The sequence below is a fragment of the Mobula birostris genome, chromosome 16 (genome assembly GCF_030028105.1).
Source record: "Mobula birostris isolate sMobBir1 chromosome 16, sMobBir1.hap1, whole genome shotgun sequence".
NCBI classification, from domain to species: domain Eukaryota; kingdom Metazoa; phylum Chordata; class Chondrichthyes; order Myliobatiformes; family Myliobatidae; genus Mobula; species Mobula birostris.
In genome coordinates this window covers 38,549,093-38,563,913 of record NC_092385.1, presented here as the reverse complement: position 1 = coordinate 38,563,913, position 14,821 = coordinate 38,549,093, and the positions used below count along the sequence as shown (strand labels likewise).

The window sequence follows — 14,821 nt, the reverse complement described above, 5'->3', positions numbered from 1 at the left end:
CAAAAGTTAACGTATTGTTGAATCCGTTTATAGCAACACTCTTTTAAAATGAAAACCATCCCATAACACCCAATATACCAATGTAGATTTATTTATAGCTTTGATGTAACATAAACTCCTAATGAATTACATATATATATATATATATAATGCCATAAAGGATGTTGACATGATACAAATACATTAAAGGTTATCCATTTAAAGGTGTTTTCCCACATGGTTACAGTGACTGCAACTCAAAGTAACAACTTTAACTGTGAAGCACTTTGGGATGTCCTGAAAAGGATTTAAATTACTGTCTAAATGTAAGTTTTATTTTAAAGAACTGGGGATTGTGAGTGGGCTAGATGACAGAGCTTAGAATTAGGCAGCTGAATGCATACAGGTATATGTTAATAATAAGGCTAAAACACTGGAGCCAAGAATGGAGAGTTCTTAAAGGAAAAGAATGGAGGACTGAGGAGATGTTAGGAGTGAGATGATTAAAGTGAAATGAGTGTTCATTGCTCAAAGTATCCTGCCTGAGTTGAACCGGAGCTAAGCAAGGACATTCCTATCATCAATTATTGGTGATATTGATGGAGAGCAAAATGAGGATAGCAAAGACTGTAATGAGGTCAAGGAAAATGAACTGGGGTAATACAATAGCCATGAAAGAAATCATTTAAGACTCTGATACATGTCACTTGGTGCTATGGAGGAACATGAAAAAAACCACAATAGACACAAATTTTGAAAGTATTCAAGGATTCAAAAGGAATCAATGATTAGCACTTGGTACGAAAGTGACATTACTGAGAAGTAGCTAAGGCACCGGAAAGTTTTCCAGTATCTTCTTACTTGGTGTCAAGGAAAGAAAATTGAATGGAAATGGTGGCAAGAGAGATGAATGGGATTACTGCAGAAGGAAAAATAGAAGAAAAACTGTAGAGAGACACAGTTCATGCAACCTTACAGTACAAATGTTATGTTTAAATAGTCTAAAGTCTCATTGCAGTTACTGTTTAAAGAAAAGGAGCGAGTGTCATGGATTCTCGTAGGTGGTGTGTAGGATGCTGATCGTATGGGTGATAGTTTTGAAAAATGGGGTGAGCCTGAAAGCAGATGATGTTATCTAAATCTTCGGATTTAATGTCAGTCTAATTCAATGCACGTGCGTCTTTTGAGTGGTGTATAAATGTTGTAATGTCTGAGTTTGGAATGGGAAAGTATGAGTTAACATTCAAGAGTTTAAAATATCCTTGCTGTCCTATGTTATGTTTTAAGTTCAAGTTAAATTGTCATTCAACCACACATACAAAAACAGCCAAATGAAATAGCAATCCTCTGGGGCCAAGCTGCAAAGCATAATACCAGCAGTCCCACACTAAACAAGTAGCACATATAATTCTGATAGCAGAAAAACATACAGTTAAAAAATATATTTTAATAAGTATGGCCCATTCGTGTCATGGCCTGCACATTGATGGTGCATGGTTGTTGTCCTGGAGCAAGAACATGGAGCAGTCCCCATCTTGCACTAGTGCAACTATGGATGAATGCAACCCAGCTTGTCTCCCATGGAACGAACATTGGAGGGCAACACCAACCCAGCAGCACACAGCTAGCTCCAGCATCTCATCCTCTGGCAGCTGTAACAGGCGACCCAGGGCACAAGGGCCTGATCCACGCCCCGCAGCTACCCCTTCATTTGATGAAAGAATTGCTTGCAAATAGGGGGTAAAGTTGCTGCTATGATGGTTTGTATCAGCCTCCTGAAAATAGTATTCAGAGTTCCAAAATTTAAATATTTCATGTATCATTAGTGTAATCGAGAAAAACCGGTTTGCACATGAACTCTTTAGCACTGGAGGAACACTGGTTCCTGCTGGAGGAACGGGAGAAGTCAAGCCGTCTCTGGTGGGGGGAAAGGAGTCACTGAACAGTTCTGAAGCAGGTTCTCAACCTGAAACATCGGCAATTTCTCACCCCCTTACCCAGTCCTACCATAGATGCTTCTCCGTCATTGAGTTCCTCCAGCAAATTTTTCTTTATTACTCCAGATTCCAGATTCCACTTACTTGTGACCCTATTAATTCATCATTGTATAATCTCACAGATGTTCATGCTCGAAAACAGAAACTACTTTAATCTCTGTACTATTGTTTTATGTATTCGCAGACTTGTGAGGTAGATCGACAATGCACAGGAAACTCGTGTTGTGCTGTCAGTTTGTGGCTTTCAAATCTATGGACGTGCACGCCATTGGGAAATCATGGGGATCAGTGCCATCCACTGAGTCACAGAGTTAGTACATTTATGCATATGAAACCAAATAAGACTTCAACAATTTAAAGAACTAATGCTAGAGTATGTTGAAAACTTTCATTACATCATGAATAAACTCTCCTCAGGCTTCCAGCTGGGTACAGGTATCAATTATAACTGACATTTTGATGACAAACTCAGCAACCTTCATCATTACATTATGTGCATATTGCCTCTATTTGAAAAGTAGTTGATACACAATTTATGAACTGATTTTAAAAACCTATGAAATGACATTTCATCCCTTCTGAAAGCTAACATCATATGCTTGTACTAGCAATAAGCAAATGTTCTGGACGCTTTTAACTTGTACATTTCCAGAAATCCTCTAACATTTGTGTTATTCTTGACTATTTAAAATAAAATTGGCTTGGTCCAGATCTATGGTGTGTTACTCTACTATCAATGTCTGTTTTTCAACCACTTCATTGGTTGTTGTTACGTTTGTTCTTTAACAAAGACAAACTTGTGTGAGTAAAAACACTAGAGCTATTTTATTTAAGGATTTACAGAATGGCTTCAGCTCAAACACATTTCACTAGAGACCCTCTAGCCCGCCAAGAACATGTTTCTTCACGTGCACTCAGACCCAATATTGGGTGTAGTCTTTTATCTACAGTCAGTAGCTGTGCCTTTAGGTGGTGTCCCATGTGCTTGAAGGTCACTATATAGCCCCTTTTTACTGAAATGTTCTCTCCAGTATAGCCTGTCACTTTTAACTTTACTGGGTACATCTTGCTCTTTAGTTTGGGAGTCTTATAGTCATCCACACAGAACAGATTTCCCTGGACTCTGGGTCAAGCTTGAATGGAATTTCTGTCTCACTCAGTCACTGGAACAATCTATTTTGATTTACCAGCACCGGCAGTCTGTAGAGAATCCACAAAGACTTCCTCCATTTCCTCAACAGGCCCCACCTTTGCAGCACTTTGCAAAATGATTACTCTTCCCACAAATATTGAAGGACTTTTCATAAGCAGGACATATTGTTGGAATGTGCTTACCTCCACATTTTCTGCATCTACCTCTTTGCTATGTATTTGCTTTGGGAATCACCTTGTGCTTTGTCTCTCTGCTTTGACTGTTGTTTCTGCCCTGTGCGGCTCTTTAGCTTGTGCTTATGTGTGGGGCAGGGCAGCAGAGAATGCACATCCACAGCCTTTTCCAGCATTAAATCTTTTTCACGGAGCAGGCGTTCTTCAAGCCCATTATCTGGGATTCTACAAACTATTTTGCATCTGACTAGTGAGCCTGTCAAATCTCCAAATTCACAGGACTTACTCAGTGTGTGAAGCTCAGCTAAGTATTGGTAGAAGCTAACCCCTCGCTTCTGTTCACTTGCATATCTCAAACATGTAACAGATTTACAGAATCGTTTCAGAACGACCATATTTTACTCAGAACCCTCCAGCCCACCAAAAGCGCCTGTGTGTTGTTCACCAGTGTCACTTCCAGTTATGGGTGAACCACCTGCTTTGCACAGTGGGAACTGAAGTGCTTTATGTACCGACAATAACACTTATGCTTTGTCTCCTTAGCACGAGGAGGCCTGACTGCACACTGGAAGCAACATCCTGGCAACTGTCTCTTACTAGGGTTGTCAGGATAGAATCAGTGAATCTGGAAGCATGTCCATTCTCAGTACAGATGTTTTGCAGCCATTTGTTCAGACCAAGACACCTGCGATGCCTCTCGATGACTTTCAGCAGTGTTGCAAATTAGCTATCATCTCCCCTTCACACGCTGGAGCCCTTTTGTTAACACTTCCTCACACACAAAAAAAGTGGTATTGACAATTATTTAATGTATGCCAGTGAGGAAATAAAGGCTCAGCAGATTTCAGAATGTGAAATCGTGCACTCAAGTTTCATAGAGGAAAAGCTGCAAAAGCACCAAAGCATGATATCCCACACGTTTCTAAATCTGACAATTCCTAGATTGGTATATCTAAAACCCTTACTTCATAGGCAATAAAAGATCTGAAGTGTCAGTAATTAGCCAGGTTTACTCACTAAGTTGTTTCACTTAGAACCATCTTATGATTGTCCTCAATTGCTGATACAAGTTCAAAGTTCACTTCCAGTGGCAAATGAATGTTCATTACCGATCATAAAGAAACCTCTTCACAAGTACCTAACAGTGTCTTTAGAAAAAATGTCTGTTTCTTCAAACCCTGATCCTGCAGAATTCAATTCAAAAGGATCCTTGGCATCCAGAATCTGTGATGTCATGAAGCTGGCTAGGCAGCCAGCCAAATAAGAACTTTCCTTGACAGAAAACCAGGAAGCAAAAACCACATTGTAAATTAACAGAATTTATCACTCCATATAGTATTTAGAATGTAGAATTTGATGTAAACTGAAAATAATGAACTTATGGGGTTTTAACTTTTTCAATACTTTCAGCGATTCATGTTCAAGAATTACAATATACAGCCGTAAAAATTATTTTGGGCCAGGTAGCTTACTGGGCAGTAAATATTATTTTGTATACTAATACAAATTTATTTAGATCTCTGTAAGGAAAAGAATTTACAGGGAAATTTTATAGCTGGATTAGTATATAAAAACCTTAGATTTAGTTTTAGGAAGCTACCTTGGTTTTTTTTTTGGGAAGGAAATTGAAAACAACAGAGTCTTTGGGGTAGACCTGAATCAACTATAGAATTGTAGAAAATCAACAGAAAAATATAAAATGCTCAGAATTCCAGGATTCAATTTTAATTTCGCTGACAGATCATTGCCAAATCTGGGTTGAGGTTTTCAATGAATCACATTCTAGGTACATGTAACTACATGATCTACACAATAATAAAAATTTATTCGGCTACTAGCTCAAAAACTATTATTGTATATTTAGACCCAGTTAAAACAGGAGTGGGAACTCAAAGGAGTAGAAGAAAGGCAAGAAGGTGATGAACTGAGAGCTTGGATACATACATGGAATTATGATGTAGTGGCCATTACAGAGACTTGGCTGGCACCGGGGCAGGAATGGATTCTCAATATTCCTGGATTTCAGTGCTTTAAAAGGGATAGAGAAGGGGGAAAAAGGGGACGAGGAGTGGCATTACTGGCCAGGGATACTATAACAGCTACAGAAAGGGTGGGTAATGTAGCAGGGTCCTCTTTTGAGTCAGTATGGGTGGAAGTCAGGAACAGGAAGGGAGCAGTTACTCTATTGGGAGTATTCTATAGGTCCCCTGGTAGCAGCAGAGATACCAAGGAGCAGATTGGGAGGCAGATTTTGGAAAGGTGCAAAAATAACAGGGCTGTTATCAAGGGTGACTTTAACTTCCCTAATATTGATTGGCACCTAATTAGTTCCAAGGGTTTGGACGGGGCAGAGTTTGTTAAGTGTGTCCAGGATGGATTCCTGTCATAGTATGTTGACAGGCCGACTACGGGGAATGCCATACTAGATCTAGTATTAGGTAACGAACCGGGTCAGGTCACAGATCTCTCAGTGGGTGAGCATCTGGGGGACAGTGACCACCACTCCCTAGCCTTTAGCATTATCATAGAAAAGGATAGAATCAGAGAGGACAGGAAAATTTTTAATTGGGGAAGGGCAAATTATGAGGCTATAAGGCTAGAACTTGCAGGTGTGAATTGGGATGATGTTTTTGCAGGGAAATGTACTATAGACATGTAGTCGATGTTTAGGGATCTCTTGCAGGATGTTAGGGATAAATTTGTCCTGGTGAGGAAGATAAAGAATGGTAGGGTGAAGGAACCATGGGTGACAAGTGAGGTGGAAAATCTAGTCAGGTGGAAGAAGGCAACATACATGAGGTTTAGGAAGCAAGGATCAGATGGGTCTGTTGAGGAATATAGGGTAGCAAGAAAGGAGCTTAAGAAGGGGCTGAGAAGAGCAAGAAGGGAGCATGAGAAGGCCTTGGCGAGTAGGGTAAAGGAAAATCCCAAGGCATTCTTCAGTTATGTGAAGAACAAAAGGATGACAGGAGTGAAGGTAGAACCGATTAGAGATAAAGGTGGGAAGATGTGCCTGGAGGTTGTGGAAGTGAGCGAGGTCCTCAATGAATACTTCTCTTTGGTATTCACTAATGAGAGGGAACTTGATGATGGTGAGGACCATATGAGTGAGGTTGATGTTCTGGAGCATGTTAATATTAAGGGAGAGGAGGTGTTGAAGTTGTTAAAATACAATTAGGACGGGTAAGTCCCTGGGGCCTGACAAAATATTCCCCAGGCTGCTCCATGAGGCGAGGGAAGAGATTGCTGAGCCTCTGGCTAGGATCTTTATGTCCTCATTGTCTACAGGAATGGTACCGGAGGATTGGAGGGAGGCGAATGTTGTCCCCTTGTACAAAAAAGGTAGTAGGGATAGTCTGGGTAATTATAGACCAGTGAGCCTTACATCTGTGGTGGGAAGCAATTAGAAAAGATTCTTAGAGATAGGACATATGGGCATTTAGAGAATCATGGTCTGATCAGGGACAGTCAGCGTGGCTTTGTGAAGGGCAGCTCGTGTCTAACAAGCCTGATAGAGTTCTTTGAGGAGGTGATCAGGCATACAGATGAGGGTAGTGCAGTGGATGTGATCTTCATGGATTTTAGTAAGGCATTTGACAAGGTTCCACACGGTAGGCTTATTCAGAAAGTCAGAAGGCATGGGATCCAGGGAAGTTTGGCCGGGTGGATTCAGAATTGGCTTGCCTGCAGAAGGCAGGGGGTCGTGGTGGAGGGAGTACATTCGGATTGGAGGGTTGTGACTAGCGGTGTCCCACAAAGATCAGTTCTGGAACCTCTACTTTTCGTGATTTTTATTAACGACCTGGATGTGGGGGTAGAAGGGTGGGTTGGCAAGTTTGTAGACGACAAAAAGGTCGGTGGTGTTGTAGATAGTGTAGAGGATTGTCGAAGATTGCAGAGAGACATTGATAGGATGCAGAAGTGGGCTGAGAAGTGGCAGATGGAGTTCAACCCGGAAAAGTGTGAGGTGGTACACTTTGCAAGGCCAAACTCCAAGGCAGAGTACAAAGTAAATGGCAGGATACTTGGTAGTGTGGAGGAGCAGAGGGATCTGGGGGTACATGTCCACAGATCCCTGAAAGTTGCCTCACAGGTAGATAGGATAGTTACGAAAACTTGTGGGGTGTTAGCTTTCATGAATCGAGGGATAGAGTTTAAGAGTCGCGAGGTAATGATGCAGCTCTATAAAACTCTGGTTAGGCCACACTTGGAGTACTGTGTCCAGTTCTGGTCACCTCACTATAGGAAGGATGTGGAAGCACTGGAAAAGGTACAGAGGAGATTTACCAGGATGCTGCCTGGTTTAGAGAGTATGGATTATGATCAGAGATTAAGGGAGCTAGGGCTTTACTCTCTGGAGAGAAGGAGGATGAGAGGAGACATGATAGAGGTATACAAGATATTAAGAGGAATAGATAGAGTGGATAGCCAGTGCCTCTTCCCCAGGGCACCACTGCTCAATACAAGAGGACATGGCTTTAAGGTAAGGGGTGGGAAGTTCAAGGGGGATATTAGAGGAAGGTTTTTTACTCAGAGAGTGGTTGGTACATGAAATGCACTGCCTGAGTCAGTGGTGGAGGCAGATACACTGGTGAAATTTAAGAGACTACTAGACAGGTATATGGAGGAATTTAACGTGGGGGGTTTATATGGGAGGCAGGGTTTGAGGGTCGGCACAACATTGTGGGTCGGAGGGCCTGTACTGTGCTGTACTATTCTATGTTCTATGTTCCAAGAAGGAGAGAAAATAATTGAAGAGAAAAATATAAAATTGATAATCATCGTGGACTATATCACAAGGATTACCCCTTAGTAATAATGATCAGTTAGGCTCAGAGAGAATCTGTGTTTACTGACCAGTACCTTTATTGGCTCGGGTCACAAGCACGTGAACTTACACAACTGAATAACCATGCACACCTACTAGTCTTCTCTGACTCTTCGTGAACATAAAAAGATTAGAAAAGTTCATACCCAAAAATAAGTCTATGCCGGCCAGGTATTCCTCATGGTCCCGATATTATCTCCACATCCACAATGGTTGGTCTCCAGAGAGTTGTATCTGTCTGAGCTCTAAAGTCTTCCATTTTTTTTCTTTTCCTTATCAAGTCATTCTATGATGTTTCAATTTTATAGTTCCAAGGTCATCTGACTGAGTTGTGTCAGATTCCCATCAGACGTAGCCCAGGACAAGAAGAATGTATTGTTTTATGGCCTTTGCCTTCAACTTTGTGCCTTAGGTGACTTCTTTTGCTCTGTTCAACTCTGATTGGTTCAAACCAGACACACTGTGTCTTCCAGACACTTGGTCCAAATGATGAAGTTACTTCTGCAAACCTACCATTTTACACAAAGTTCTCAGGTTTAGCAGATCATTAGCAGAAACTCCTTGGGTCCATGTTCAATTGTTCTGATTGAGTTACCCCAGTGCTAGAATCATTTCATCAAACCGTTCACAAAATGGTGATTGTAATAATAGTCCACAAAATGGCTGCCCCCCCCCCCCCCCCCACCGCCCCATTTCAGTTCACTGATTGTAGTTCTTTCTGGCCAACAAGTGTAATCATTAATTTGACTATAGAGTTTGGAGTGAATTATGCGTGGAAAACTGCTCAAAGCTGCTTGTAATTCACACCATCTTAAGTGAATCATGCAGTCGTTGTGTGGGAGGCAACCTCAAATAATTGTAACAGCTCCAGAATAAATGTAGGATTATTTTCATCATTCCAAACAAATGTTTGTGAAAATCTATTAAATCGACAATTCAAGTTGGTGGATGGTTTACCAATTTATGTATTATTTATCGCATAAGTTTAATTAAGGTTTTACTTTACTCTGTTATAGTTACTTAAATGCTGTTTTATTTGTTTATCTCACATAGGAAATGTGTCTCTATGAAAGTTCCATCCCATAAAATCAGTTGGAGAATGGTGAAAGTGTTCTCTGTTAAATGGCTCATATCACTCCCTGGCTTTGCATGACTAGATTTGGTTGGCTGGCATGAGCAAGCTGACTTTCATAAGTATTTCCTGCAAAGGCGTGCTTCAGCACAATGCAAGGTAGAATTGAGTAACAGAATGGTGACAATTATAATCCAATTGTCAGCTCCCTTGACTACTTTTCCTAAAATGTTACTCATCTGATTTCTATGCAGCTGCTGATCATGACAGCAATCTTTTGAGAACACTTTACTTTCCACGGCAGTGAAGCGTTTCCGTGGGAGTTAGCAGTTTGTGTAGGTTCAGACATGGCACGTCAAAAGAACATTAGGGTAAATTTGGTGGGACTAAAATTTAAATTAAATTAGAGTGGTCAGCTGCTGGTGACTATATTTTGTCAAAGGCTGGAAGACTTGGTTGATCCTGAGATTAGTCTGTTTCTGGACCCCTATCTATTAAAAAACAGCTGAAGATTTTTATCTCACAGATATCTGTCATGTTTTTTTTTGGAAGCTAAGCTTTGTCAACTGTTAGTCCAAATCAAATGTAAAATCTTCACTTTCCCAACCCTTGTAAAAATATTCAATGAATTATGTAATATTCATTATACAGAATTATGGAGGATTGAAAAAATGAAACATGGTGCATTTTGGTGTAAAAATTTCTGTTAAAATAAAATTTCGCACCCAAACTCCAATCAAAAATACAACAGCTCAAATGGTGATTATCTTGACCTTGCACCCATTGAGGATGAACTTCAAAGCAGAACAGGACTTTATGAAAGTTATCTTGATGAGCCCATCTCAAGCTCTTTCATGTGGAATGCCAAATTCTATCATCCTGTTCTTATTTATTTCATGAACCAGTTTTGAATCCAGTACCAACCAAGGCAATAAAGAACTTCCTTTCTTTTTTCAGACTGGGTGCCCTAAATTGCATATCTCCAGGAATATCTTTAAAGATGAACTTGTATGAATTATACAGATAATAAATCAAGCTGAAGAATTTTAAGCATCTCAACTAAAATGAGCTGTTATCAAATAGTTTCAGCTTGTGGTTGTACCTTCACTGTGTAACTTAAAAGAGCTTTTTTGGAAATGTAGATGAAAGCTCTTGCTCAGTAATGAAACACATTACCTTTGGGGCAGAATCAATTTTCCATTGAGATTCTTCAGCTGATAAAATATCAACTTATTGTAGCTATGGGTTCAAGCTTTAAATCATTTAATTCATTCAACAAAAGTAGCTAAATAAATACTAATTCATCAAATCAAATTAACACCACCTCCTAGTAATTTATTACCTGACATAAAATGACCCAGTAGGATAGTACTCCACCACTCTCTCTCCATATAATATTGTAGGGATGGCAATCCAAATGTCCTGGGTACATTAATCATAATTCAGCAACACCTCAACTTTACGTGACTCATTTATTATAATAATTTCTGCATGCACTCAGCAATAACTAGCTGAATGCAGGCGTAGGTTCAGATATTATACTTATGAAAGTAGCTAAAGCTGGCCTATGGTGCTTAAAGTTAGACTGAATCTGTTGAAGCCGTTCTTTGGCTGGTGTAGATCCAAGCAATATACAGGAAATGAAATGGACATGGAAAACAGTGAAGAATAAGATAGTATTTGAAAGAGGGCATACATGCCAGTATTTACAAGCTACACTGGTCAATGTTAGTCTATGTACTGTGTCTTAACAAGCTATATCTCACTACGTGCTTACCACTCAACTATTCATGCCCTCGCTAACCATCTACCATTACTCAGGACTCATGTCTAACATTCACAACACACCTTTTGGCCTGAACAAACAACTAGTTATTTTAATAATCATTGCCAAAGTACTCATGAAGGATCTTTTTTTTATAATCAGGAACAACAATTTGCATTTATATTGTGTATCTATCATTCGGAAACAGCCTCTCACTCGCATGAACAGGTGGCACAACACTTGAGACAGCAGGGAGTCCCTGTAGGGAACGGGCTTGCCTCCATAAACTTAACCCATGAAGGAGATGCCCCTAACATTGCTAGGAGTGAATCACAATCATGTGCAGCCAGCAAGAAAATTGAAAACTATCGAAGATGACATTATATACATTCATCTTGGATCTGACTTCTTCCTCATAACATAGTCTGTTCTGCTCAAAAAGTGCAGTTAATGGAAATATGTGCATCTTACTTTACCCTCCACCCTTCATCGGAAACTTCCATTTGTGTTCTGTTCTTTCTGATCCTCAAGAACTAGAGCCAAACCTGCAATGTAGGAAAAGAAAGGAGACTGCAGTCGTGAAGATGCACAATTCCTTGAATTACAATTTGCAGCCAGAAGCTGAGATAGTAACACTTATAGCTTGGTAGAGAGATTAGAGGTTGAGTCTACACATGATGAGATGTTGGGTTGAATGGCTAGCAGCCTGACTATGGGGTAGGATTGTACAAGTGTTAGCTCACCAGATTACATAGGTCTTACTAAAGAAGATATTAGAACCTTGGTGAGGAAACCTACAGACAAAGTCTGATCAGTACGTACAATTAAATGCTCAGTGTGTGGATCTAGCCAGAATGACTGTTTGCATTGTCAAGTAGCATTAAGATATCAAACAACAGCCTGGCAGAGGACTTTGCAAACCATTTGAAATCCATCTTTTGAATGTGCAGTGAGAGCCAATTCTGTACAAATCTTTGTGGGGGAAGAGTGCAGGATGTAGAGAATAGTGAAGTAGTGGTTAATTCCACTGCTGATTGCAATGCAAGTTGTGGGATGCCGCTTGCTGGAACATTGAATTCCAAAATATTAACACGAGTGTCATATTGGTGTTACATGCTGTTTGTTTTCATACTTTATCTGTCCTACATACTTATAGTTGGCATTATCTGCACATGTATTACACCATCTCCAATATCATATCCAATGCAATTTAGAGCAGAAGTTTGCATCCATGCATTGGTATTGCTGAAATGTTACATAAGTTCTTTCAGTAAGAACTTTGAGTAATTTTTTTCTCACTTCCTGACTAAATTTTGAGAATTTTTTCTCACTTCCTGACTATATCACATCCACAGGAAGATATGAGCTTCCAGTTCACACCTTTAAACATAATCAGTGACTTCTATAGTTACTGATGGTAAAGATGCTATTTTTACCTGATTAACTATGACTGCATGAAATAAGTAGATTTGCGGACAATTTAGTGATTTGATAATCAACAATACTAAAACAACTTTTTCAGTTTATACCAATTATCTTAAATCTTGATTATAAAAATATAAATACAGTCATATAGAAGACTAAATGTGAAATTAAGTTAATATGGATTATGCATTTTAAGTCAGAAGTTGACGTTCATTAGAATGGTGCAAAAGCTTGTCCACTGGAATGTGAAAAGTTCATACATAGCATTGTTAACATATATAAATATTGCACATTGGCCTTCCACTCTCCTGTAGTCAGGAAAGTCTTGAAATATGTTTTCTGATCATGTTGCAGTCTTTTGCTCTTGAGACTCAAGCTTGATTCTTCCACTTGTGGACCACTGGCAAGTGTCCTCAGTTTTCCAAGATTTTTCCCTCTCCTCTTGAAAAATAAAGCATTGTTGATGTTCTGAGTACTGACCCTGGTTTCAACTGTTGTTCCTAATCAGGAACATTAATTAATCCATCAACAAACCTACAGATATATGAATGAGTGACAGAAGTAAACAGAAATAAATGTGTTGAAACAAAGGGCAAAAGAAATTTCAATTTGAACTTACTTTGCAAGAATCAGCAATACATCTCTGAATTTAATCCAGAACAATTTTGAAGAATGTGAACATAAAACACACAAAACAGGATTTGTTTTAGTTGAATATTCATTCTTTCTGCTCGTTGCCAAGTGCCTGTAGAATCTTAGAGGAAAGCTTTAACAGAAGTCAGTTTTACCTTACCATATGCCCAGAAGGCTTTAGCTGATCTTGCAGTGTTTGGATGCTGATTTGGAAGCAAGAAATAAGGTATTATAACATGATTTTATTCACTATCCTGTACGTGCAAGATGCTTTATTTTCTATAACAAAAAATCCACACCTTGATAAATACGAAGTTCTCAAAATAGAATGAAAATCCCAACAATTTAAGATTTCTCTAATCAACTCATTCTTAGTTTAAGGAAAGCATTGCTTAGTTTAAATTTAGCTGAAAATACTCAATATATGACTCCATAAGACTATCTTTCTAAATAGATTATTAATGACTGAGTAATTATTAATTGCATATAATGACTGTGATTTAACTATCTGTACTTACTCATTCCTTATTTTGTTTCCTAGGTACCATTCTCTGGGAAACGAAAGCACAACACCTGCCCTTGTCTGTCAAATCTAGTCTGTAGGAGAACTGCAGAAAGGCAATACAAATGTTTATAACCAGCCCAAATCTGATAAGTATTTTATGAGAAAGCATCCTTGTTAATCAGATTTGCATACACTATTCTACTTACCAATAGCAAATATACCAGAAATCCAGATTGTCCATTTTTATCACATTCACAAGTATGATATTAGAGTCATTGAGGCAAATGGCACACAAACAGGCTCTTTGGCCAATCACATTCAAGCCAATGTTTTGAATACATACACTAATTCCATTTGACCACATCAGAACCATATCCTATACTTTGTAGTTAGTCCTGACGAAGGGTCTCTGCCTGAAACGTCGACTGTACTTCTTCCTAGAGATGCTGCCTGGCCTGCTGCGTTCACCAGCAACTTTGATGTGTGTTGCTCCCATACTTTGCCTTTTTAAAGTTCTGTCTAAATACCTCATAATATAGTCATTGTATTGGATTCCACTACCACCTATGCCAATGTATTCCGGACATCAATCACTCGATGAATTTAAAACAAGCTTGCCAATTACATCCCTGTAAAATGTCCTTCTCTCCTATGCCCTATTAAACCTATGGCCACTTTGCTTTGATACGCTGAGTCTGGAAAAAAGATTTTGACTAATGCCTTACTAAGTGTCATTAGATCACCCATCAGCTTCCTTTCGCTTCTTATTCAAGCTTATTGTTTGTATTTAGATCACAGTATATTACAATGTTACACACTTGCTTGGTACAATTTAAACATCTGTAAACAGAGTTTGCTGTTATAAATGTCGATATTTCTGTTTCAATGATTAGAAATTTTCCCTTTGTTTATCAAATAAAGGATCAGGTGTAATTCAAAAGCATAACTTGTTTTGGATTCATAGTGGAGGGTTGATAACACAACATTATGGAACTAAACATGGGAAAGATCTCATCTTCATGATTAGCAACTACCATTGAAATTGCAATTGTGATTGAGGTAATGAAAATAAAACAAAAAGAATGTGTAACTTAAACAACAGGAATTCTGCAGATGCTGGAAATTCAAGCAACACACATCAAAGTTGCCGGTGAACACAGTAGGCCAGGCAGCATCTCTAGGAAGAGGTACAGTCCACGTCTCAGGCCGTTTCTCGGCCTGAAACATCGACTGTACCTCTTCCTAGAGATGCTGCCTGGCCTGCTGAGAATGTGTAACTTGATGTTTGCCA

At 39.2% G+C, this 14,821-nt stretch overlaps 1 long non-coding RNA gene across 1 annotated transcript in view; it reads left to right on the top strand.

The window, feature by feature from the left end:
- Window positions 1–14,395, top strand: part of LOC140210863 (uncharacterized) — a 28,355-nt gene extending 13,960 nt beyond the window's left edge. Inside the window, exons 2-3 of the long non-coding RNA XR_011889314.1 lie at window positions 2,161–2,286; window positions 13,567–14,395. This is a non-coding gene — a long non-coding RNA (uncharacterized lncRNA). The remainder of the gene's footprint in view (window positions 1–2,160; window positions 2,287–13,566) is intronic.
- The last annotated feature ends 426 nt before the right edge of the window (window positions 14,396–14,821 follow it).